Source organism: Stenella coeruleoalba, assembly GCF_951394435.1.
Source record: "Stenella coeruleoalba genome assembly, chromosome: 21".
NCBI classification, from domain to species: Eukaryota; Metazoa; Chordata; class Mammalia; order Artiodactyla; family Delphinidae; genus Stenella; species Stenella coeruleoalba.
This window is the reverse complement of record NC_137167.1, coordinates 155,903-180,023: the sequence shown is the minus strand read 5'-3', so window position 1 is coordinate 180,023 and position 24,121 is coordinate 155,903. Positions and strand designations below refer to the sequence as shown.

General features: G+C 41.5%; 1 long non-coding RNA gene and 1 pseudogene across 3 annotated transcripts in view; both read left to right on the top strand.

Moving 5' to 3' along the window:
• Positions 1 to 23,639, top strand: part of LOC307179697 — a 79,066-nt gene extending 55,427 nt beyond the window's left edge. Inside the window, exon 3 of one of the 2 annotated variants that reach the window (XR_013825515.1) lies at positions 22,711 to 23,639. This is a non-coding gene — a long non-coding RNA (uncharacterized lncRNA). Of the gene's footprint in view, positions 1 to 21,083; positions 22,074 to 22,710 lie in introns of those variants that run through there. The other variant, XR_013825516.1, reaches the window with a different exon arrangement.
• Positions 6,618 to 17,876, top strand: LOC307179703 (NOP protein chaperone 1-like; annotated as a pseudogene). Its single transcript has 2 exons — positions 6,618 to 6,754; positions 17,299 to 17,876. The product of its transcript is annotated as an NOP protein chaperone 1-like (transcript).
• Positions 23,640 to 24,121: the final 482 nt, after the last annotated feature.

Genomic DNA, 24,121 nt, shown 5'->3' with positions numbered 1-24,121 from the left:
TTTCTGCATGTGTAGGAGCTGAACCAGTTCACCAAGCTCTCTCAAAACTAATAAACACTCTTACTTCTGGCAACAGGGGAAGGGCAGATGACGTTCCAGGAAACTCCTCTTTAACCTCCTGGGAACATTCTGACAGGGTCTTTGAATATGCAACAAATGTCTGCTTTGGTTAAGAAGACATTGGATGATTTGAAGGTACATTCTGGTAATGTAGAAAACTACAGTACTTCAAAATTAAAATCCTATTTTATGATTTAGAATCTACTGTACTTAGATGATTGATAAATTGTTTAATGAAGACATGGTAAAAATAAAAACTGAGAGCTACAGAGGTTTTTTTGGTTTTGTTTTTGTTTTTTTTTTGCATTACCTGGGCCTCTCACTTTTGGGGCCTCTCTGGTTGCAGAGCACAGGCTCCGGAGGTGCAGGCTCAGCGGCCATGGCTCACGGGCCCAGCCACTCTGCGGCATGTGGGATCTTCCGGACCGGAGCACAAACCCGTATCCCCTGCATCGGCAGGCAGACTCGCAACCACTGCGTCCCCAGGGAAGCATGAGAGCTAAAGAGTTGTAACATTACTTTCTATTTTCATAAATTTTACATTATAGTCTAAAACTGTGGCATGCTTACCTATTTGTCCATCTATCTCTCCTTCTTCCTCTCTCCGTAGTGTTAAGATGTTCGTCACTATTTGGTAGGTGTCAATTCTTCTGCAACACGCACACTTCATTGTGTAGGAGAAGTGGTAACGTTTGTTCACAGGAGTGTAAGTGAGGAGGTGATGCGCGGGCGGGCTGGGCCACTGCAATGTGGTGAAAGAAGGACAGGCATTGTCCACGGGGGATGGCACATGGACCCTAGGCTCCTGCTTTTATCCAGACATCTGGGGCGCCCTGATTCACTCTTGACCCAGTAAACAAGGAGCCTAGAATATCTCTGTGAGCAGCCCTGGCCAGGAGCCCTTCACATACTTCTCTCCATTTACATCGTGGGCATGGAGTTCTCTCAAAGATCTTCAAAGTTCTCAGTTCTTCTGATTTCTATAGTCTTCGCTTTTCTTCTTGCCAAGGATGTCACTAACTAAATTAGCCTATGTACGATTAATATGAACATATAGTGTTGATATATTAAAATAATATTAGTATATCATATTTAACATTTTATTTACATTATATGTACATTTATTTATATAGTATTATTTTATTATAATAAATTAAATTAATAAATATAAATAAGCTATTAATATGAATATATGTTACACCTGCGACTCAGGATTTGCCACCTGGGTGCTCAGCTCTTCCCACTGAGCCAGGCTGTTTGCCTGAAAAAATGAAGACTTCAGGGCAAAGTGAAATGTGAGGGGGAGGTGGGCAGAGAAGACCCAACCTGCAGTCACAGTGAAGAATGAGGTGTGTTCTCAAGACCAGCTTGAAGCGCACATTCTTAGTGAGGGGAGTGGATGCAAACACTGTCGCCCACCCCGTGCGCCCCATCTGGAGTGGAGAGGGGAGGAAGCGTCCTCCAGGTATTTCTTCACCGGCTCCTCCCACCGGACCCCCTCTCCTCCCCAGTGTCTGCTGTGACACTTGTTTTTTGACACCTGGAGGTGAATTTAACCCTCCCCCACTGTTCTCCTCCCTCCTGTCTCTCTTTTCTTTCCCTTCATTGAGGCTCTCAGACCTGCTATCAGGTTGGCTGGGGGCCACAGCCAGTCGTAAGCACCTTCCCTGCAGCCAGTGAGCTGGCCTTGCTCCATCTTCCTCCTTTTAGAGCTGTGATAACTGGGTACCTGCTGTCACTGGAGACTTTCCCTGCTGTTATTCTCCCCTCGCGAGGTGGTTGGATGTGAGGACAACTAAAGGCGACTCTGACTTTCCCCGGGTGTGCATGGTAGCACCTATTGTAGTTTGCTAAGGCTAGCCACCTAAGCACAGGCTGTGCGTTGTTTTAAGATATAGCCCAAAAATACAATAAGAAAAAAACTCCCCTGATAAAGTTGGCGTGACTAAATATATTCAGAACTTCATTGAGCCTATTCTCATACACTCAATTTACTACAGCTTTAGAGGTTTCTAATTTCTACTCAGATTTGCAAAGATTGGCCACTGGGAAATTTATTAGCTGTCATTGTATTCCAGATGGCAGAGTACACAGGGACTAAAGGTAGAAACACCTGCAAAATACCTAATATGGTCAAAAGTGTCCGAATACTTTTAAAATGTTATTGATTAACCATCCAGACAAATGAGAAATGCCAGAGAAAAGTCAAATAGAGACATGTATTCATTCAGCCAAAAAGATGAACGAAGTGAGAGGTGAGGTGAGGAAGCTGGCCCAGTGTGGGCGGTGGGACCAGGCAGCTGTGGCGGCAGCTCTACCACGTCCTTCACGGTGCTGCTCTCTCAGCCCCCCAGACGGGCAGATTTTCTTGGTAAACTCAGTGTAAGGATATCAGCCATTCATCAGGCACTTCTTTGGCTTCACACGTGAGCAGGACCCTTGTAGCTGCAAGGTTTACAAATTAGATCCTCTGCAGTGGCTAGTCTGTGTTCTGTACTCTCCTCAACTGAGGCTGCTTCTGGTGTCTATCACAGAACCTATAACACGTCCTGAGTGTCCAGGCTTACAGCGGTGCTGCTTGAGACTGGGCTGTGACATTTCCGTGTCTGGCATGTAGCAGGCATTGAATGAATATTTATTGGGGTCAAGGAGGCTAAACTGCACAAGCATCTACTCCTAAGCTGCTTCACATAGCTTGTGACTGCAGCTGAGCTCCAGAGACCTCACGGCCTGTGGTGGGGGTTAAAGTTCTCACAGCTTGTTTCATCTGCATGTTGCTTTCCCCCTGATAATATGATCCTTTTAGCTTCTCCTCCTAGAGTTTTGCATAGACCAAGTGAGAAAGACCAAAGTTGTTCCAGTCTTGTGTCAGGCTTTTAAAGCTCAACTACACTGAAAGCTCATGAGAGGTACAGTATCACGTGGGGGTGACTTTCAACAAGAGTAGTCACAGTGGCACTAACCTCAACAAGTCTATTCACTTTTTGTATAGAGGTTTTAGTCCAATACTCTGCTCAAAAAGTTCAGAAGGCACATTTTGTGATATTTAAGCCCTTTGCTCTTGCTTTAGGGCAAGATTTCTCAACCTGGGGATTAACGAGATTCTGAGCTGGATAACTTTTCGCTGTGGGAGCTGTCCCGTGAGTTCTGTGATGTTGAGCAGCAGCCCTGGCCTCTACCCACTAGCATCTCCTCAGGCGTGACAACCCAGAATGTCTCCGGTTACATCCACTAGTCCTCTGGGGATAGGGGATTGAGGAAATATTCCTCCAGCTGAAAATTTTTTTCTCAAGTGGCACCAGTAGATTGCAAGGAGAACCAAAACGACAACAACAAAAACAACAACAACAAATGACTCACCAAGACTTCCCAGTGATGGAATTATGACAAACTAAAGAATAGGCTTTCCTTGTGTAGTATCTTCAGGCTATTTTTGGATACTTCTGTGCAGAGCTGACTCGAAGTCCTCCATCCCTTAGTGGTATTTGGCCCAAGGCCCCAAGATGCCTTTACCTAAAGTGTGTTTAATGTCACGTTTGTTTAATATATTCCCCCAGATGTGCCCCTCTGTGTGCCTGCATCAACAGCGTGTATCTACTTAGATTAGACAATGTGAGAAAATAGAATCCTCATTATTTCAATAGCCTCCAGGGTAACAACGCACAAGGAAGCTAAACTAATTTTACTGATAATAGTGAGACTTTGCTACCAGAATATGTAGTAAATATTAGGAAACAATCTATTTTAAAGTAATAATTCAAAATGAAGTTAAAGAAATTTAATCATCATGACTGTTTACCACCAGAATCAGGTAGTGTAGCATGTTAGGTGGTGCAGCAGGGTGAAGATGACAAGACAAATATCTCTAACGTGTTCCCCACTTACTCATCTCTAATATATGGGGCACCACTCAGGGTGCACATGGATGTGCCACCCACACTTCTGGCCCAGAAAACACTCACTGCCCAGCTGCTGGAGTGCCATCAACAGGCAACTTCCAGCCAAGATCCCCTCAGGCAGCTTCACCCATGCATGGGTCCCTCTCAGGGCTGCCACACCCAATGGTCAAGTGCAGAGGGGCACTTACAACACCTGTGATGGCCACATATGCTTCAGAGCCCCCATTGGCTGAGTCAAGGCTTCCTCGGGGCCGGACACCTGCTCAACTATGCCATCTGGCCAATCCTGCTCCCTCTCTGCCCTGTCACAGAGGTTGACACCTAAGTTGCACTCTGCTTGCCAAAATCCATGTTAACATTCCCTTCCAGAGAAACTGACTTGTGACGGGGGGAAAGCAGTGATGAGGAGGAATTGGGAGCTAGACTGCTCCACAGTTGGAAGTAGCAAGGACCCCTCCACGGGCTAGGTGGGGCACCCATAGTGTCTGGAATAGGCGATGGTCAGGTGTGCAAACTCTCACAGGTGACAGGGTAGTAATTGTTAGTCACCATCGAAACAAGAAGAGGAGCTTCCGGGTAGAAAGAAAACAGAAAAAGCTGAACCCCCCCACCCAGACCCAGGATTTTGACAAAGATATTTTCACATATTGAGGTATGGGGACGTCGTCTGGCTTATACAGGTGTTAACTTGAGTGTTATGCATACTAGAATAGCCTGCATGTGGCCTATCAAACATACATTGTGCTTCTGCTTTAATTATTAAAGAAAAGAGTGCATTGACCAGAAGTAAAGAATGTCCATGTTAAAAATAAAGATGAAATGCCTCCCTTCCTGGGATGCCAATGCTGAAGCTCCTTCAATAATAAGCCTCATTTCCCAGGTGCCAAGGCCATGCTGACTCTCTGTGTATGAGCTGATCTGTTTTTTGTTTGTTTGTTTTGTTTTTGTTTTTTCCCTGAAACCTTAAAGGAAAGTATCCCTGACTTGTTTAATGTTCTTTGTTCTGACAATATATAAAACTTTGCTGAAAACCATGCTTACCTGAGACAGGTCATCAGAGCTATCTTAGGGGTTGTCTTCCAGGCTATAGTCCACAGTTTGGCTCAAATCAGATGCTTTTCTATTCCTATTATAGATTGTTTATTGATTATTTTCATCAACAATTTATTAGTTAAAGTAGCCAGGCTCCAAGTCCCAGACGAGGTTAGTCAGCCACTCACCAGAGGTCTGCTAGCCCGTGGGACGTTAGCGCCGTGACAGGGACCCTAACTTGGTAGTGGAATTCAGGAGGATGCCCCTGAGCGTTGAAGTCCACACTCTTCTGATCCCTGTGAGCCTGCAGAAATGGCCAACCGTCCCTGTGTAGACCAGGTGCTGCCCGTCCATCCTGTTCTTGCAATGAGAATGAGTGCTTGGTCCCTTCTTACTGCTCAACTTCCACCCTTTCAGCTACCAGCCCTAGGGAGAAAGTGGTAACCCCAAAGAACACCCCAAATTGCCTCAGTGCTCATATGAATAGTCGGAGGAAGTAGTTGAAGGAGCAGAAGGAGTGAGATTTCACCAGAGCTGGAAAATTGCGTCCCAATGCGTCACCTGTGAGTAACGACCCCAGCTGCCACCATCCCTTTTGCCTTCCAGGTGTAGGGGGTCTGCGGGATCCTTGCTAAGTCTATTTTTCGTCATTCCCGGCCCTTCCCTATCATCACCCCTTCACCTTGAAACATGTTCAAGAAACTTGATTAAAAAGAAAATGTGTTCAGCTACATCCAGTGGAAAGCCTGCTATTACGGGTATTAAGAACAAGTAGAACCATTCCCAGGCATTGAACCATGGCTTCATCCAATCGTGCCTAAGAAGGAACCAGTTAAAAGAGTGGTATGCTATGAACAGAAAGAAATCTTTACAGTGACTGGAGAGTTATTCTATTTAGAAAAAGAGAGGGTCTTTTTATCCAACCCCAAGGTTATTCCACACAGAAAGAGATAAAGGGGGGGGGGTGGGGGGCGTGGGGGGGGAGAAAAAGAAAGAGATAAAAAAAGACCCCTTTTCCACACCAACAGGTGGATAAAGGAGCCATCAAATTTGTACTCAAAGGAGTTGATATCACGTGTCTACGCTTAGCTTCTCGAGGAGCTAATCTTTGCTCCGCTGCAGCAGATAGGATTGTTGCAATCGAGGCAGAAGTAAAACAGCTTGCTCTGGGTGCTGCAGTCGTGAAGATGTCTGCAGATGATGCTGAGAAAGTCAACACAGCAACTGGCATTGAAACATGTATTATATAAAAAGTGGGCTGTGGCACGTAAAAGCATATAAGTAAGTCTCAGATGGAATGCACTTGGGCTCCACATGGATGTGGTGCAATATCTGTGTTTGTGTGTGTGTGTGACAGCATGACTACAACGCCCCTGTGATTATGCTGAATAAATTCTACACATGCAGAAAAGAGAACCCAACAAATAAACAACTGTTGCCGCCTTGCTCGGAAAGAGTGCACACCAGCTGCCCCTGTGTCCTCTCCTGGCCATCAGGCTATAACTCTCCCAAAAGAGCTTCATGACCCAGCCAGTGTGCTGGTGGGACTGCGAGAAGACAAATGGGACTGAATTCTCAGTGTGTCACCTGAGATGCCCTCATGGGAGCGTCTGGACAGGACCGAGCATGGAAGAGTCAAGTGTAGGGGCACTGAACTGGCTGGAGGGTTTTCCTCTCGACATCCCTGCGGAGTCAGAGCCGTCTCAGCCCTTCATGGTGGAGAAGGGAGACGATGAGACGCCTCAGCCCCTACACATGGACAGGCAGCTCCCGGCTCTTGCGGACTTCCAAAGCCTCATGCTAAGAACTGACTTGCAATAACTTTGTTTTTGTCATTAATGTACTAGATATTTTTAGTAGCATTAATCTGAAAACGGGTTATTACCACCGATGTCAGTAATGGAATTAGCTGCGCTAGAGATAACCTACAGTTTAACCTAAAGTTTACAACGAAGTTTTCGCCTCAAAATTTTAAGGAATTCAAGACGAAACTAGAATAAGACAAGACACCACAGAAACTGCTTGGTGACTGGGCTTTATATTCACTTTAAAGAAAATTATCTCTAAAAACTTAGAAACGTTTAATTATGCATATTGTTATTAGCATGAAGGTGAGAGATAGAAATGAAATATGAACCTAGATATGCTTATAGCAGTGTTATGTGGTTCTGTGGAAAGCTTTCTGCAGTGTTCTCAAATAGCAGTGGAAAACCCCAAAGCAGGAAATCGTGACACATCAAAGTCATGCTGTTACCTGACAAAAGCAAGCTGCAAGTCAACACACAGTATTTAAGACAAGTAAAAATGAAACTTTATTATCTGTGAGTAAATAAAAGTATATTTGAAAAAACTTTTTTTAAGTTGTCAGAATATATACAAATGAACCATGGATACCTTGATACGTGTGAACGAGAAATTGTACTTTTACTCTGAAGTATTCAGGGTTTTTTTTGTGTGTACTTGGAACTCAGGATGAACTTGAACAAGAGTTATACACTGTTTGTATTTAAAAACACGCGCACACATGCACAATTTTACATGTGATAACAGAAATGTCTTGTCATACAGCCTAGAGTCAAGTCAAATAGTAAGTTACGTGGAAGAGAATGGGTTTTTATTTAAGGATTAGAGACAGAACACACTCGAAGCACAAATAATAAAACCCTCACTGCACAGTAGTCACTAGAACATTCCTTGAGCACTCGCTGGGTTTAAGCCAGCTTGGAAATCAGTTATTTGTCTAAACTAAGTGAGAATTTATGCCCGGTTCCTAGAAAACATATGTTTTAATTAACTTGGCTGCCAGTATCTCTCCAGGGAAGAAAATATACATTTTATTTTCAAAACTCCTCTGGGCCTGTTCTATCATGGATTGGTCCATTAAAAACAAAACACCCAAATCAATATTTTAAAATACTATTTTTGCTTACCTGAAATCTTCCTCCTTTTTAGAGCTTTTTATTTTCTGTCATCTGTTCAACACAGTGTAAAGTAAATACAGTCGAGTCCACAGCAGGGGCCGGTACTCAGGGGGCTCGGGGCTTCGGACATCACTAGGAGTTGAAATGGCAAAGAGTGTGTTTGATGCAGAACCCTAAAGGCATTTTGGTACTGGATAATCTACATCTACAGAAAGCACATGATAGCCTGATACTGTTTCCTACATCTGCCACAATTTAAAATAATTTTCTAATGTTTTATTTTCTGTAACCTGAGATTGGGAATGTTGGGGAGAGGGTATAAATATAACTATTTATGTAACTCATTCTAAATAGAGTATAATTAGAAAGTATAATTAGACTTGAGTCTAATTCCCCTTCATATCCTAGTTTCTGTGGCTCTCAGTAGATAAGGCTCAGGTTCCAGTCCCAGCTCATTTCTACAGACTGGACAGTAGGTGGCACCATCAGCCAGTTTAAAACACAGTTCACTGGTTTGGTTTGTTGTTAACCAGTTTACCACACCCGAGCAGGAACCTAAATAGTTTTGTGCATAAGTGCATTAAGTCCTGGCCATTGTCACGGGAGAATAATCCTAGAAGAGCACAAAGCCATTTAAGTAGATCTGTATGAAGTATTTACAAATAACCACAGGAAGAGACTTTGCCTCTCTGTAGATCGAGATTATCCAATAATTAAATGCGTTTAGGGTTTGTGTCATAAATACTCTTTGCCACTTTAATTTCTGGTAATGAGAAAAGTCTGCCTGTGACCATCCCTAAACTAGTTTGTCCTTTGACCCTGGCCAGACACATAGACTTTATATATTTAGGTTTTCTTGTCTGGGGGAACAAAAAAACTTGACCTAGCTGCTCACAAGTGGAAAACAAAGTATTAGACCTTAAAATGTTCCAGTAGAGTGCAGATCAAACACTCCCGATTCTAGACACTTCATAGAATGTTTTTAAACCTTTTCAGCCACCACTCGCTCTTGACTCAGAAAGCTTACTTTACTAGGTACTGTTCACACTGGAAATGTGTTGAAATCACTGCAGCTATGTTCTACTCCAGTGCACAAGGATCTCTACAGACTAGGAACAGTGCTAAAATATTCGGAAAGGGTAAATCCAGGGCATTTAATTTTATTTGAATAAAAACCTGTGCACAAACACATTTTATACATGACTTCAGGGAGGCCACAGGCTCCCTGGGCTCCCTAAGCCCCTCAGGTTAAGATCTCCTGACCTGGGAGTGAAAGAAAACAAATGCACCCCTACCACCTTCCCCATTCAGACCTCTGGTCCCACCCCAGCCACACCCGTGGGAAGGCAGGTCGACACTCAGCACACGTACTGTCCCAGCTGCAAGGCGGTCAGACGTGTTATACGAAGCAGATCCGCCACAGAGCACCTCTGCTTCCTACATCCTCCTGGCCCAGAAGGAGATTTAGAAAAAGCATAGAGGAGAACATCAACTCAGCAGAGCAGTCTCGAAGCACAAGGGAGTGGAGAAACAGGAAGCACAAATAAGCCCAGGGAATGACTGACTTCTGACGGTTTTGTTGATAACAGATCTGGGTGAAGTTTCCCTGCTCCCTGCTGATGGCATCTCTGTATCTGCAGACACTTTCTCTTTGCCTCGCAGTGAAATGCAACTGCTTGTCAGAAGGCCGATCTCTTCTGTCATCCATAGGTCGCCTTCTCGCGGCTGTCACCCCTGTAACCCTGGACTCTATGCTGATTGTTCCATTGGTTGTTAACACTTCTATAAACGGAGATCTAACTGCCAAGAGTTCAAAATCCCAGTGGTCTGTCAGGTCCCACCACCAATTCACTCCCCAGAGTCATGTCTGAAGTAGGTAAAAATGCCACAAACTCAGGATTGAAGATATTACTGTGGGAACATGAAATAAATTTAGAACGTTAGACAGTCTACTTGTAAAGGTATTTGTTTTCCTTTAAAGTCTGATAAGAAAATGATCCTCTTGCTTATCTTGTCTAAAGAATAAAGATGGACAGGTACTTACTGAAGATAAGCTACAAAATTTGAGACTGAAGAATGGAATTAAAAGAGAATTGTCTCATGCAGAATAACTACTCGGGTTTGAGAATTTGAGAGGAAAAAGAAATGGATTCAAGAAAAGATCTTATTATTAGAGCTGAGACCATATGCGATTTAGTCAAATTTCTTTTTCTGAAGGCCAGATCGCCTTGTACAGACTTGTACAGACACAAGGCTGCAACTTTCTTCTCTACTGATCTACAGAGGGGTCCACAGCCACCACTCCAGACCACCGCATTGTGCAGCACTCAAGATGCTCAGGACTCTCTCCTATGTATCCCTGGGGAGTGACTCCCAAAGGGTCCATCCACTGGGCCTAGCTCTACATGCTTTTAAACACCCTTTAAACCTCTGAAGAGAGCTCTCCTCTCTTCCACATGAAATATCCCCTCACCTCTCCTCACTGTTAACATGGCTGCTGGTTTTACAATCAGTCTTAAGGTATGGTCTCCTGACTAATGTTTCTTATTATAATAAAGTCAACGGTTTTATACAATATCTTACTGGCATTATTAATATGTCAGATGCAGAGAAAGAATTCAAGTATTAAGGCAAATAATTGTCCTCCTAGCCTTATGAATTATCTAAGTATTGTCTCAACTGATAATGAATGTACAGAGCCTTTTCATAGGGAAAAATGGGGAAAAAGGTAAGAAAATTAGATCAAGCTTAACTCATAAAATTAGCAGCGGTAGATGTTCTTTGAAAGGAAGAACACAAAGGATTATGAATCAGAAAACTGCTTCCAAAGTGAAAGAAAAGAAGCAAAAGCCACCAGAAAATTCTCATGAGTAGACATTTTAGGGAAGCCGGATAATCTTTCTGGAAAAACAAATTGGACTTTCATTCAGTTGGTAGAAATCGTGCTATAACTTTTAATCTTTAGAGATTTAAAAAGAATTTAATGTCCACATTTATGAGAAGTTGATAATATGTGTAGAAGGTTCAAGAACCTATAAATATTAAATACTTTATGTTGTATTCTGCCACCCGCCCTTGCCCAGGACCCCTGTCTTCAAAGTCAGCCACTGTGGTTGATTTTCCAGGTATCATTCCAGAGTGTCTTTTTATGGGTATACAAGAAAATGTGAATATATATTTTCCTTCACTCTACATTTTAATACATAAGTAGTTGTATAATGTTTCATTACATCTTCCTTATATTCAGTTGAAAAATATCTGGGGAAAAAACCTTCTATCAGGATGTTGTTTCCTACAAAGCAGTCCACTGAGTGGATGATGTACTATAATGCATGTTGCCAGTCCATATTGGGATAAACACTAATAGTTAACCATCTTTTGACATTACAAACAATGCTGCAATGCATAACGTTGACCTGTGTTATTCTACTGCTAAAATCTGTATAGGATAGTTTCTAAAGGATTTGTAGCCTAAAGTATTTCTAACTGAAATAACATTTGATAAGATGTTACCAGTAAGAGAGCAGGTACTGAGTTTTTCTGAGGAACCTAGAAGTGGTCATTTCTCTGTATTTTATTATAAATTCAACCTCTCCTCTACCAGATTTCTCCCTGATCTGTGTTTGAAAACATTTTCCAACCTCTTCTACCCTTGTGACTTCTCTATAATCTGTTCCTCTTCTTAGCAGTGTCATTCATTCTCATGCCCACCACAGCCTGACATGGTCTCTAACTGCTGTCTGCTCATCTCTCTTTGTCCATCATTGCTCAACCCACTCCACTGGAGAAACACTCAACATGGCCAGACATCTTGTTGAGTATGAAAAAATGGATCATGGATGATTCTGACTCACTGAGCCTGGATGAGAGGAGACATCCAGAGGGGAGTTTAAAGTAGCTGGGGAAGGAGAAGAGGATTTAGGTTTCATCCATGGTCATCATTCAGGGGAAGGTGCTACTGAGACTTTACATAGGAGCAGGAGAAGACAGAGTTAGATGCAAGTACTTTCAGTGGCCCAGAAATTACAGGTGAACTGAGAGGAAGGGACCACAAGGGAAGAGCAAGGGAGAGAACACAGTGAGTTGGGAGGTCCAGGGGGTGATAATTTGTGGGGCAGGGCATCCAAAAGGAAGGAGCTACCCAGAGAGAGGACTCCACCACTGCCTGATTATCCCTCTGAGTCTCTGTCGAGTACTAATCTGAGCACACACAGGTGAAATTTCACAAGGCTGGGAAGGAACAATTGCTGCAGAAAGAACAATTACTGGAGAACTGTACATTAAATAATTTCCAAAGTTCATGTATGGCTGAGAATCCTCACCAGCCAGAGTGAAGAAACCTCCTTGAATACATGGGGCATTCAATTAAGACACCAGAAATTGTGCATATTAGAAGTGGAACTAATCACAAGCCCTAGAATAAAGGATACTCTAGGATACTCTAGAACTGCACTAACAAACCTTAAAAATGAGACTTTAAAGGGTCTAAGTGATATGCAAGTAATCCTTTCCTACCAGAAAAAAAAATTTAAATTAACACTTTAAAAAACATAGAAAAATGCCTCACTTCTATCACCCAGGGAACTCCAAGGGATTTAGGGGTATTGTGTGAGACCCCAGGTCAGATACACACATACACACACACACAGACACACAGACACACACACACACACACACATATATATATATATTATATATATATATATATATATATATACTGTAACTACATTAGAATATTCAACAAATTGACTACTTTATGGAAAAATATGAATTCTCAACAGCAATATTTAAAACAACTAAAACAAAAGAAAAATAAGCTAGAAAGCACATAAAATAAAGTTTTTCAACAATTACTTCTGAAAATCATGTATGGGTTATACAAGTAAAAAAAAAAAACAGCTGACTACAAAAGTAACAAATAGTTTCAGAGAATCAAGAATAGATGAAGAGAGGAAATCTGTATTTTGTGAAAATAATTTAACCCTGATATCAGACATAAATGGTGCAAAACAAAACCACACACCAATTTTATGTGTTGGTGGGAATGTACATTGATACAGGCACTATGAGAAACAGTATGGCCATTCCTTAAAAATCTAAAAATAGAACTATCATATGACCCAGAAATCCCACTACTGGGCGTACACCCTGAGAAAACCATAATTCAAAAAGACACATGCACCCCAATGTTCATTGCAGCACTATTTACTATAGAAAGGGCATGGGAGCAACCTAAGTCTCCATCAACAGATGAATGGATAAAGAAGATGTAGTACATATATAAATGGAATATTATTCAGCCAGTAAAAGGAATGAAATTGGGTCATTTGTAGAGACGTGGATGTACCTAGAGACTGTCATACAGAGTGAAGTAAGTTAGAAAGAGAAAAACAAATATCGTATATTAACGGATATATGTGGAATCTATAAAAATGGTACAGATGAACCTATTTCCAAAGCAGAAGTAGAGACACAGACATAGAGAACAGATGTATGGACACGAAGGGGGGAAAAGGGAGGTGGGATGAATTGGGAGATTGGGATTGACATATATACACTACTATGTATAAAATAGATAACTAATGGGAACCTGCTGTATAGCACAGGGAACTCTACTCAATGCACTGTGGAGACCTAAATGAAAAGGAAATCCAAAAAAGAGGGGATATATGCATACATATAGCTGATTCACTTTGCAGTGCAGCAGAAACTAACAAAACATTGTAAAGCAACTATACCCCAATTTTTAAAGTCCTATCTTATTAAAATACTAATTAATAATATATGAATTGTTGAATGCTAAAGGACATTTTCAGAAATTATGAGATTTCCCAATAGTTAATGAAACGGCACTAAAAATCCTTAAAAATATAACAGTTCAATGGACAAGAATCATAAAGAGTGCACAAAACGGCTGACTTTCTACTTTTAAGATATAGAAAACATATGTATAAATCTCTTTCATAAAAAAGCAACTAAAATTTAAAATAAACGTATTTTAAAGGAATATAGAGAATGAATAAGTAGAAAAAATCAAATTTACAAAATACCATTTAAAAAGACCAAAAAAAAAAAAAAAAGAGAAAATACCATGATTCTGTAGAGTACCAAATATTATAGAGAGATCTACCATTCTCGATTTTAATTCTAATAAACTTCCAATCAAAATCCTAGTATGTTGTTAAGAAAGTGATTAAGGCTTAGTTAAAAGTCAAGCTAGAATTTTTTTTGAAGAGAATGAGTGAAATGTGCCTTACTAATTATATATATATAAAGCTAAATTAAGACTGTGGTTCTAATACAGAAAATGGTAAACTACTGTCGACTTTTAAAAAAATGAACAACGTGAGAGTTGCAAGTTCAGATTTATTTGGGGCAAAATGAGGAGTACAGCCCAGGAGACTGCATTTCAGAGAGCTCTGAGAAACTACTCCAAAGAGGCAGGGGGAGATCAGTATATATGTGATTTTGGTGAATGGGGAGTATATGCAATCGAGAACATATATTTTTTGCAGAATGTTTCTGTTAGTCTCGCGAAGGTTGCTGCTAGTCTTGAGAGCAGACCTCACCATGAAAGATCTTAGTGTTTTTCTAGATATGAGGGGATACAAGAATTGGGCTCATAAAATCTTCTCCTGAAAGTATCTAACTCTCTGAAGAGTTGTCCTGCCAGTTTCCCCCGAGCACAGAGTGCCTCATTTCTGCTCTCCACCCGGAACTCCTTTCAGGGAGTGTTGAAGGTCAGCGGCTGCAGCAGCTGCACCAGCACATGATTTAACCCTTGAGGAGGTAGATGACGAGTGCCAATTCGTAGTTGAGACTAGCGTTACCCTAAATGTAGATTCTAGGATGAGAGCCTATATGATAAAGGTATTACAGTCAATAGAAGCCATTATGGAGCATACAATAAGTGGTGATGAAAAACTGGGTAGTTAGTTTTCTTTAAAAAGTATTTACATTTTCACTCAAAACATAAAAAATAAATTTGATATACATTCAAACAGGGTTTTATTTTAAAAAAAATATACAGATGTATATGGTTTCTAGATGGGAAAATCTCAAACATATAAAGGATAGAAGAAAAATTACATAAAAATGGGAAACTTCAAGAGGTTAATATTTGTATAAGTTAATATTTTTAAACTATTTTTTAAAAATAAACTATTAGTTTTAAAATATTAAAACATTAATGCAAATTGAGTTAAACCGAAAGAATAAAGCAGATCTAAAACACACACACGAATGGTGTGCACAGAAAATTCCTTTGATTAAATAAAAATACCAACATAAAACGTTGATCTCACAAGTGAAAAATAATACAATCTTTTCTACCTTTAGGGAAACTTTCAAAACATGGCACAATTAAATCAAAAGTGGTGAACAGCCACATACATAAATTGGTACATTTCTAGAAAGCAGTTTTTAAAGAGGTGATAATAAACCTCTTGTAATTCCATCCTTAGAATTCTACTACTAACGGGGGAAAAATGATATGGCAACGTGTTTGTACATAGAAAAGGTATTCAAATAGTTTACTGTTAAGATGGAAAAATTGTGAAGAGCCCTAAATCTAGACTCTAACTAGCAAGGAAATGGTTAAACTATATTGCCCAGGTTCCTGACGTAACATTATTCAGGCATTATCATAATGTCTATGAAGATACTTAAATACAGGTCAATAAATGTATCACAGCAGCTACTATTTACATTATGTGTTACATATGTTGAACCCGTAACTTTGGGAATCTAATTTAAATCCTTAGAGCAGGCCTGGAAGATGGGTTGTGTCGTCTGCAAATCAGATGCCCCATCTTGCATTCTTTCAATGCATTGCTCCAAAAATTATATATTACATTACATTATGCAAATATGGAGAGAGGGGGAAATCAACAATATTTACATGTGAGTTTATGAGGAGTGTAAATATATAAAACTCTTACTAGCTCTTTCTTTGCGATAGAGATGTGCATAATTCTTATTTTCTTGGTACTTTATAAATTTTGACCACACATTACTCACATAATCAGGGTAAAAACCAATTTAAAACGCTGAAGCATCCAAAATATAGATGAAAATTTCTGGGTTATTATTTTTAATTAGGTAAAGATTTATTGATATTTCTTGACGTGCATTTAGTTTAGAGTTGTTTAATCAATGTAAGTTGAAGATGTTAAGACAGTGTGGGGCCCCACCACAAGAAAAGTTGAAAAACTGGCTTTAACCATCTCAGATAGTCAGGGTCATTATTTTTCTAAATCTAAAGTTAGACAGCACAGACTATGGTGCCTATGGAAATACTAACCCTGCTTTATGGATTTTCATATTTCAAAATGTTGTTCTCCACACCTATTGAAGCTCATACTACATTAGCATTATATTCTAATATTCTATATTTAACTATACAAAAGCCTAAAGATTTTTGGTTGCATAATCTGAGAACTGAATTCATTAAGAGAAAATGACTCAACGGAACATGGAAGCCAAGGTAAGCTTTAAACCTTAGTACTCCTTTTTTCCATAATGTATTACATTAATTATTTAAAAATAATTGTTTAAATCCCGTTTCTTCAATTCCTTCAACCTGCAGTTCGTGATCCTTAGGGAGCCCCAGATTAAAGGTCATATATGCTGTTTCATAGCCATCAGGAGAAAGATATTAATACATTGTCAGAGTTGCAATAAGTATTGCTCTAACATGCCTAACTTACAGGGAACTATTTGAACATATTCTGAATCTCGCTTGTGTTCACATGTAATTTTGTCCAGAGAAACAGTTGGTGAATGAATGCACAGCTGCACCCAGAGGAACCTAGCCAGGTGGAAAAACACAAAACACACACTTGCACACACCTCCAACAGCTACCCCACTCACATCAGACGTTACAGCTTTTTATGGGATTTCAAATCACCCTTCTCTCACTGCTTCACAATCACCCACAAGCTGCAACCCTTCTACCACCCAGATTAACCAGCAAACTGCAGGCCCTTTTCAAGTTAAAGTGCCATATTTGTTGTGGGTGAATATTTAACCATTTAGCACATATAATTACACAACCATTTTTAATAGGGTTTGTCTTAGTTTGGGCTGCTGTAACAAATATACCACAGACTGTGTGGTTTTGACACAAAGATTTATTTCTCACAGTTCTGGAGGTTGGGGAGTCCAAGATCAGGGTGGCAGCACTTGTCTGGTGAGGATGTCAGTATGTGAGAAAATGTGGGACAGAAAAGCTATATGACATTACAGAAAACAAATTGGTAATTAAATGTCATTCCATATCAGTAATTTATATATATATATATATATGGCTTAAACTCATCAGTTAAAAAACAAAGATGTCCCCAGCCTTTTTCCGGCATCTGGGCCTGGAGGGGCTGCTCTGAAGACGGGCGAGCAGCAGGGAGGCCCATGGCAAATCCCAGCCCGATGCGAGCTGTTCGTCATTTTCCCGGGTCAGCTCCAGGGTCTTGGTGTCCAGAGAGCTGCTGATGGAGGGCAGGGGCGGCCGCGGAGGTATATGGGACAGGTTGCTCATCAACTCCAAGCGTAATTCCAGAAAAAATTGCACTCTTCAAACAGGATAGAGAGGAGTCCCCTATTGGACCAGGTACAGAGCTTTCTCCCACAGATGGCTCAGGCAAACGTAAAGCTAAGGAAAGGAATATCAACTGCACCACCTGGTCATTTCAATATTGAAAATATTGACACTCTCGGAAAAGTTATGCAAATGGATATGACCTTGTTTGAGATGAATCAGTCTGATTCAAAGAAGATGACAGTTCACAAGAGAATTCACAAGACAGTTCAGAGGACAGTTCAGAATTTGAGGATGAAGATGATAGCACCTCTTCTGAAGATGAAGTCACCATTGATACAATTAAGCTTCCTCATTCAGAAGATGGAAAAGGCAAAATAGAGGTTCTGGACCGTCCTGCCAGTGAAAAAAAGAAAACAGGGACATAAACAATCTGAGAAACAGGTGATAGTTCCCGCTAATTCTGTGGAAAAGAATGTGGCTTGCTGGTTGTTTTGCATTTCAGATACCTATGGTGTTTGAAAAAATGAATGTATTTTGCTTCTTGAAGAAACAGAAGCTAGCTTTTAAAGAATTGGAAGAGATAGCATTTGGGGAATCTTCTAAGAGCAGACTGTTTTTGATCTCATGCTAAAGAGATTTAGTTTAGAAAGCTTAACTTTATGTATGGTGATGAGTGAATTTGTTGACATCCTCTTTCATCAGCACAGACTTCAGAAATCTCAAACTTATTTTAAAGTAAAAATACAAGTTACCCATTTGTTTTTGTTTTAAATTGGCCTCTTGGGGCTTCCCTGGTGGTGCAGTGGTTGAGAGTCCGCCTGCCAATGCAGGGGACACAGGTTCATGCTCCGGTCCAGGAGGATCCCATATGCATGGAGCGGCTGGGCCCGTGAGCCATGGCCATTGAGCCTGCGCATCCGGAGCCTGTGATCCGCAACGGGAGAGGCCACAGCAGTGAGAGGCCTGCGTACTGAAAAAACAAAAGAAACAAAAACTTAAGTTGGGGTTTTTTTTTTAGGTTATTATGAAGTCATATTTATTTATTACCATCAAAATGGGTTCATTGAGGGAGAACTTTTTTTTTTAACATCTTTATTGGAGTATATTTTCTTCACAATGTTATGTTGGTTTCTGGTCTGTAACAGAGTGAATCAGCTATATGTACACATGTGTGCCCATGTCCCCTCCCTCTTGCGTCTCCCTTCCACCCTCCCTATCCCACCCCGAGGGAGAAATTTTTTACAAGAAAAGAATTACTTATATTTAGATGCCCTCAGACATATCTACTTTAATTAAAAGAAACCAAATCCTTTCCAGTTTGAGCTGGAAAACTGGTGCTCTGTGGTTTAATCACTGTCAGTGACTCTGTAGCCTCTCAATGCATGTAAAATTTGCTTGTTGGAAAATATTGTGGTTTTTTTTGGTTTTCTTTTTTCTTTTTCTCATAAAGGAATTTTTTGTTTCAGTTATTAAAATTATCCCTTCCAGTTGCCCACAGTTTTGAAACCTATTAATTGTAGAGAATAGGGACACCCCAGGAAAATAGAGCACAGTACATAAAGAGGTAGTAACAGGTTTTCCCTTTCAAAAGGCAAAATGATCCTGCATTGGAGTTGCCTTTCTGCCACATTCTTGATCTTATTTAACTTGTTTGGGACCTCACCTGTCATGGGCCTGGCTTTGCTCAGGATATAGACCTGAGAATTTAAAGGACTGTCTCCAAGTGCATTGAGCTCATGAGACTTTGTTGCCTAATATTTTAGGGGTTTGTTTTAATTATTTTTTCCTACTCCTCTCATTAGCTTATAACATCTTGTAAATACTCTGAAGATAATTCTCCAAGTTCCTTCTGGTATTTTTCATTGGGAATTGGAAATCGGCTGTGCACTCAAAGTATGCAGAAGTGAACAGATCTGGAAACGAGACTTCTCAGCTGCAAAGGGTATACTTTGTAGCACCAAACACAGCTGTGATGGATTATTGGTGTGAATATTTAAGGATTGTCTTCTACCAGAAAATATTCATGCCACATTGTGGGAAGAGTTGTATTTGTCTGGTTCACTCCTTAGCTTGGTGCATGGTACACAGTAGGCACCAAATGATGTCGATAAATGAATTCACAGGTATATTGAGGATGTACAGGGCATTTTAAGCCATGCTATCCATGCGGATATGAAAGTGTAACTTCACTGGAAATACAAAGCCAAGTAGAAATAGTCTGATGGTCAGTGAAAGAGACTATTCAGTCTAGAATACATACTAGTGTGTAGAATTATATTTCTCTCCTGCCATGGCCTTCTCATATAATACGACTAGGTATTCTATACAGTTAAAGAAGTCAACTAAATTCAGTTCCTGTGGACATTCTTATGACATAGGAGGAAAAGGAAAAAAAATTGTAATATGTGATAGGGATGTCGTTTTAAGTTAAGTGTAAAATTGTTGAATTATTTAATATACAGCGTCAGGGGTGGCTGTTTTTAAACCAATTTGGATACTAAGATAAATTATGTAGGTCTTATAGATTTAAATATAAAGAAATAAAATTATGTTTCATACTAAAATATAGGTGAGTATTTAATAACATTAAAAAAACAAAAATGGACAAGATAGACATAAAAAGGGTCCAACTATATGTTGTCTACAAGAGCCTCACTTCGAAGTAAGGACACTCATATGCTGAAAGTGAAAATATTGGAAGAGATATTGCATGAGAACACTAAGCACAGAGAAGAGGAGTGGCTTTTCTGCTTCTGCAGCTGAGCCTGTGGCCCCTACATTTCAGGGAGTAACCAGAGGCAGGGGGCAGGGGTAGGGGCTGGGGCACCCCTCCCACCCTCAGCCAGGGAAGTCAGAGGGACTTGGTCCCCCTCCCGAGTTCCATTCTTCCTCCAATGAGAATGGTGCTAATCAATAAGGACCAGGCTATAGAGCTGATTCACTTTGTTATAAAAGCAGAAATTAACACACCAGTGTAAAGCAATTATACTCCAATAAAGTTAAAAATAAAGAAAAATAAAGACCTGGGGAAAAGAGATGGTCCCCGTGGAGAATGCCTATGTCCTAAGTTTATCTGCTGTCGGATTGGCTTGAGAGAGGGCAGGAGCTACATGATGTGTTCTCTCCCTTCAAATCCATTAACTTTTTCTTTCTTGATGCACACACACACAGCCACACACACAAAAGGAGTATAAAGCCCATACACATAGAATGCTAAAGGGTTGGTCTATGAGCTTGAAAAGAGGGAAATAGAACACTTGAGGCCGACTGCAGCAATGTGTTTGTGTCTGTGCATGTGCATTACTAGGTGGAGGGTCCACAGTATCCATCAGATACTTAAGGGAGAACATATCTCCCAAGTGTTCTGGATTTTGTAAATTATCATAGGACAAGAGTCTTCAAGAAAAATCAGGTAGCTCTCTCCCACACCACTCACTAAAGTAACAAATATTTTTTGAGAGTCTCAAGGGATCCAGCATGTGGAATTTTCAGGAGACTAAGAGGTGAAACGTATAACATAACCACCTTCACCAAGTTTATAGCTCAGTGGAGGCAATAAGAATTAATATCTCAGTTTTTCTATTTAAATATGACTCAGCGTTTAAGGTAATTTTTGTGCATCATGTCCACAGTGTCCCAGGACTGACGTCCTCCTCAAGCTCAGTACCTAGAACACAGATCTGATTGAGCTAAACTGGTGATGCACTTGCTTCCCAGCAAGGCTGTGGCCTCTAATGGCTGTCTCCTGTTCCTGTGTCCATGGCCTGATCAGGATATGGGAGACACTTAGGTTGACTCCTCAGTGCATTGTGTACCTTCCAAGGCCGAGAACTTGCTGAGCAAAACATAACTTCTTCACTTTTGTGAACACCTGGCCTCCAAAAGGCAGAAATATTTAGTGACAATGTACTGAGGACATAATTCCTTAGTCATTCCCTGACCTCCACTCTGTCACAGAGACATGCAAAACCACGGAATCAGGCTTATGGGTCATGACTTGGCTGTGTCAAGAAGTTCTAGGCCATGTGGGAAGACTCCTCTCTCCTCTGAGATTTCTGCTTCAACCAACAGGGAGCGGCTTCCCTTCAGGTCTGAACTGAAACCCTATAAGTTCACATATTGAAGTCCAGACCCTTGTACCTCAGAATGTGACTGTATTTGGGAATAGGGCCTTAGGAGAGATGATGAAGTTAAAATGGGTCATATGGGTGAGCCCTAATCCAGAGCTGTGCCCCTATGAGAAGATTAGGACACAGCCATGCACACTCAGCTCATAGAGTTAAGTCCATCTGAGGATGCAGTAAGAATGCAGCCACCTGCGAGCAAGGGAGAGAGGCCTCAGAAGAAACTGAACCTGTAGACACCTTGATCTTGAACTCAAAGCCTCCAGAGCTGTGAGAAAATTAAGCCTCCCAGTCTGCACTTTTTCTGGCAACCCTAGGAAAACCCTAATACAGTTTTATTTCTCCTCTATCCTCTTTCTTGCAAATAAAACTTATGAAAATAGCACCAAAAAACAAAGTGTATAAACTATTTGAAAGAAAAATGCAGGGGAGCCACTGCAGGGGCTGATGAACTACAGATCCATTGATTCCCCTGGTTTTCTTTGTCTGCTACCAAAGTAAGGGAAAATAGTCAAAATCACCATGGAAGGCTTGAGTAGACATTTTAGAGAAGGCATAGCTCCATGGTAAAACAAACTTCACATGTACTCGGTAGAAATAGTAAATGCATTTTAATCCTTGGAGGTTTAAAAAATTCAATTTCTTGGATTTCTAGAGAGGTTGTAATCCATGTACATGGTTGAAGGTCCTGAAAATTGCATTACATTGTGCCCCGCACCGCCTCCCCCTCTTTGCCCAGGAGTCCCTGCCCTCCACAGGTAGCCATGTATCTGGTTTCCCACGGCAAACTTCCAGAGTGTCTTTATGTGCATACAGGCAAATATGCATATACATTTCTCCTTGGCACCCTAATTAAAAACACAAATAGAACACTAGGCACTGTGCTGTTATAGCTTGCTTTTATTCGACAGTACTTTGCAAATTATCCTCTATCAAGACATCGTTTCCTGCACGACAGTGCACTGAATGGATGATGTACTATAATGCACTTTGCCAATCCATGTTGAGATGAACGCTGATATTCAATAATCTGTTTATATTACAAACAATGCAGCAATGCATAATTCTGCTGCTAGCAAATGTGTAGGGTATGTTTCTAAAGGATTTATAACCTGGAGTTTTTTTTTTTTCGCAGTATGCAGGCCTCTCACTGTTGTGGCCTCTCCCGTTGCAGAGCACAGGCTCCGGACGCGCAGGCTCAGCGGCCATGGCTCACGGGCCCAGCCGCTCCGCAGCATGTGGGATCTTCCCAGACCAGGGCACGAACCCACATCCCCTGCATCGGCAGGCGGACTCTCAACCACTGCGCCACGAGGGAAGCCCCCTGGAATGTTTTTAACAGCATTTGATAAGATACTCTGCTGCTGAATCCTTCTGTGGAGACTAGCAATGAGCCTTTCTCTTTCTGTAAACTGCAACTTACCAGATCTGTCCCCCCGCATATCTTTAAGAATGCTTTCCAGCCTCTTGTACCATTCAGAAACCCTCCATAATCTTCTCAGCACCTCTCTTTATTCTCACACACGTCACAGCCTTACCTGGCACATACCTGCTGTCTCCACCTTGACCTCTGCCCATTTAGCAGCATTTAGAAATACTGAAAACCCCTCTTTGATCATCTCCAATTAATCAGCTACTGTGTGACTCAACTTTACTCAGTTTTATCACTAATTACAAACCATGGTAATTACAATGCTGTTGAGTAACGACCACAATAGTAATTTTCAGTTCTGTAGATCTCAGAATTTCTCACTTCACCAGTGTCTACACGAATGGATCTCCAAACAAATTCTCGTCACTGAATTGTTTCTTGCCAGGACGACGCTGTATGGTCTAGTCTTCCTTGCAGCAGCGGACGCCAGGTAACAACCAAATGGAGGAAAAACCACCGGTATAGATCTGGATGGCACGGAAGAGAAGGTGCACCTCCACTCCTCCGAACTCATCCCCTCTGGCCCACCATAGGTCCCATTTCTCTCTCCGGGTTGTCTCCTCATCCACACGCGCGTTCAGAGGCCATTCCAGTACGAGATTCTCACGAGGAGCTTCTGACAACCGCGCCCACCCAGGACTGCGCATCGCCTCATGCCTCCACATGACCATCACCAGACGCCTCCACATGACCATCACCAGCTCCCCATTTCCCATTTGTTAGGCTTCTCCGACCACCAAGCCACAGGCGGAACCGTGGCTGCGCCTGGGGCGCCCTACCTCTCGCCCGCGACTTTCCTTGCTCTCACCTGTGGTGAGAGGACCTGGTCCACTCAAGCGCTTCGCCGACGCGGCGAACAGAAGTGGGACGCCGGTCACTCCCCCGTAGACGCAGCTCGGCCTGCAGGGGAATACCGTCTGCGCAGCCCCATGACCGCTTCTCGCGGATTTCGGAGAAAGTAGACGCAGGGGAGGAGCTCCACCACGGCGACGGGACCGGGACGCACCGTTTTCCCAAGGCGGCCAAGAAGCAGCACCGGGCATCCTATTGGACGGGGCGTGGCGGTCCCGTGGGAAGGAGAACGTGGAGGACGTGAAGGCCGTGGTCCCACTTC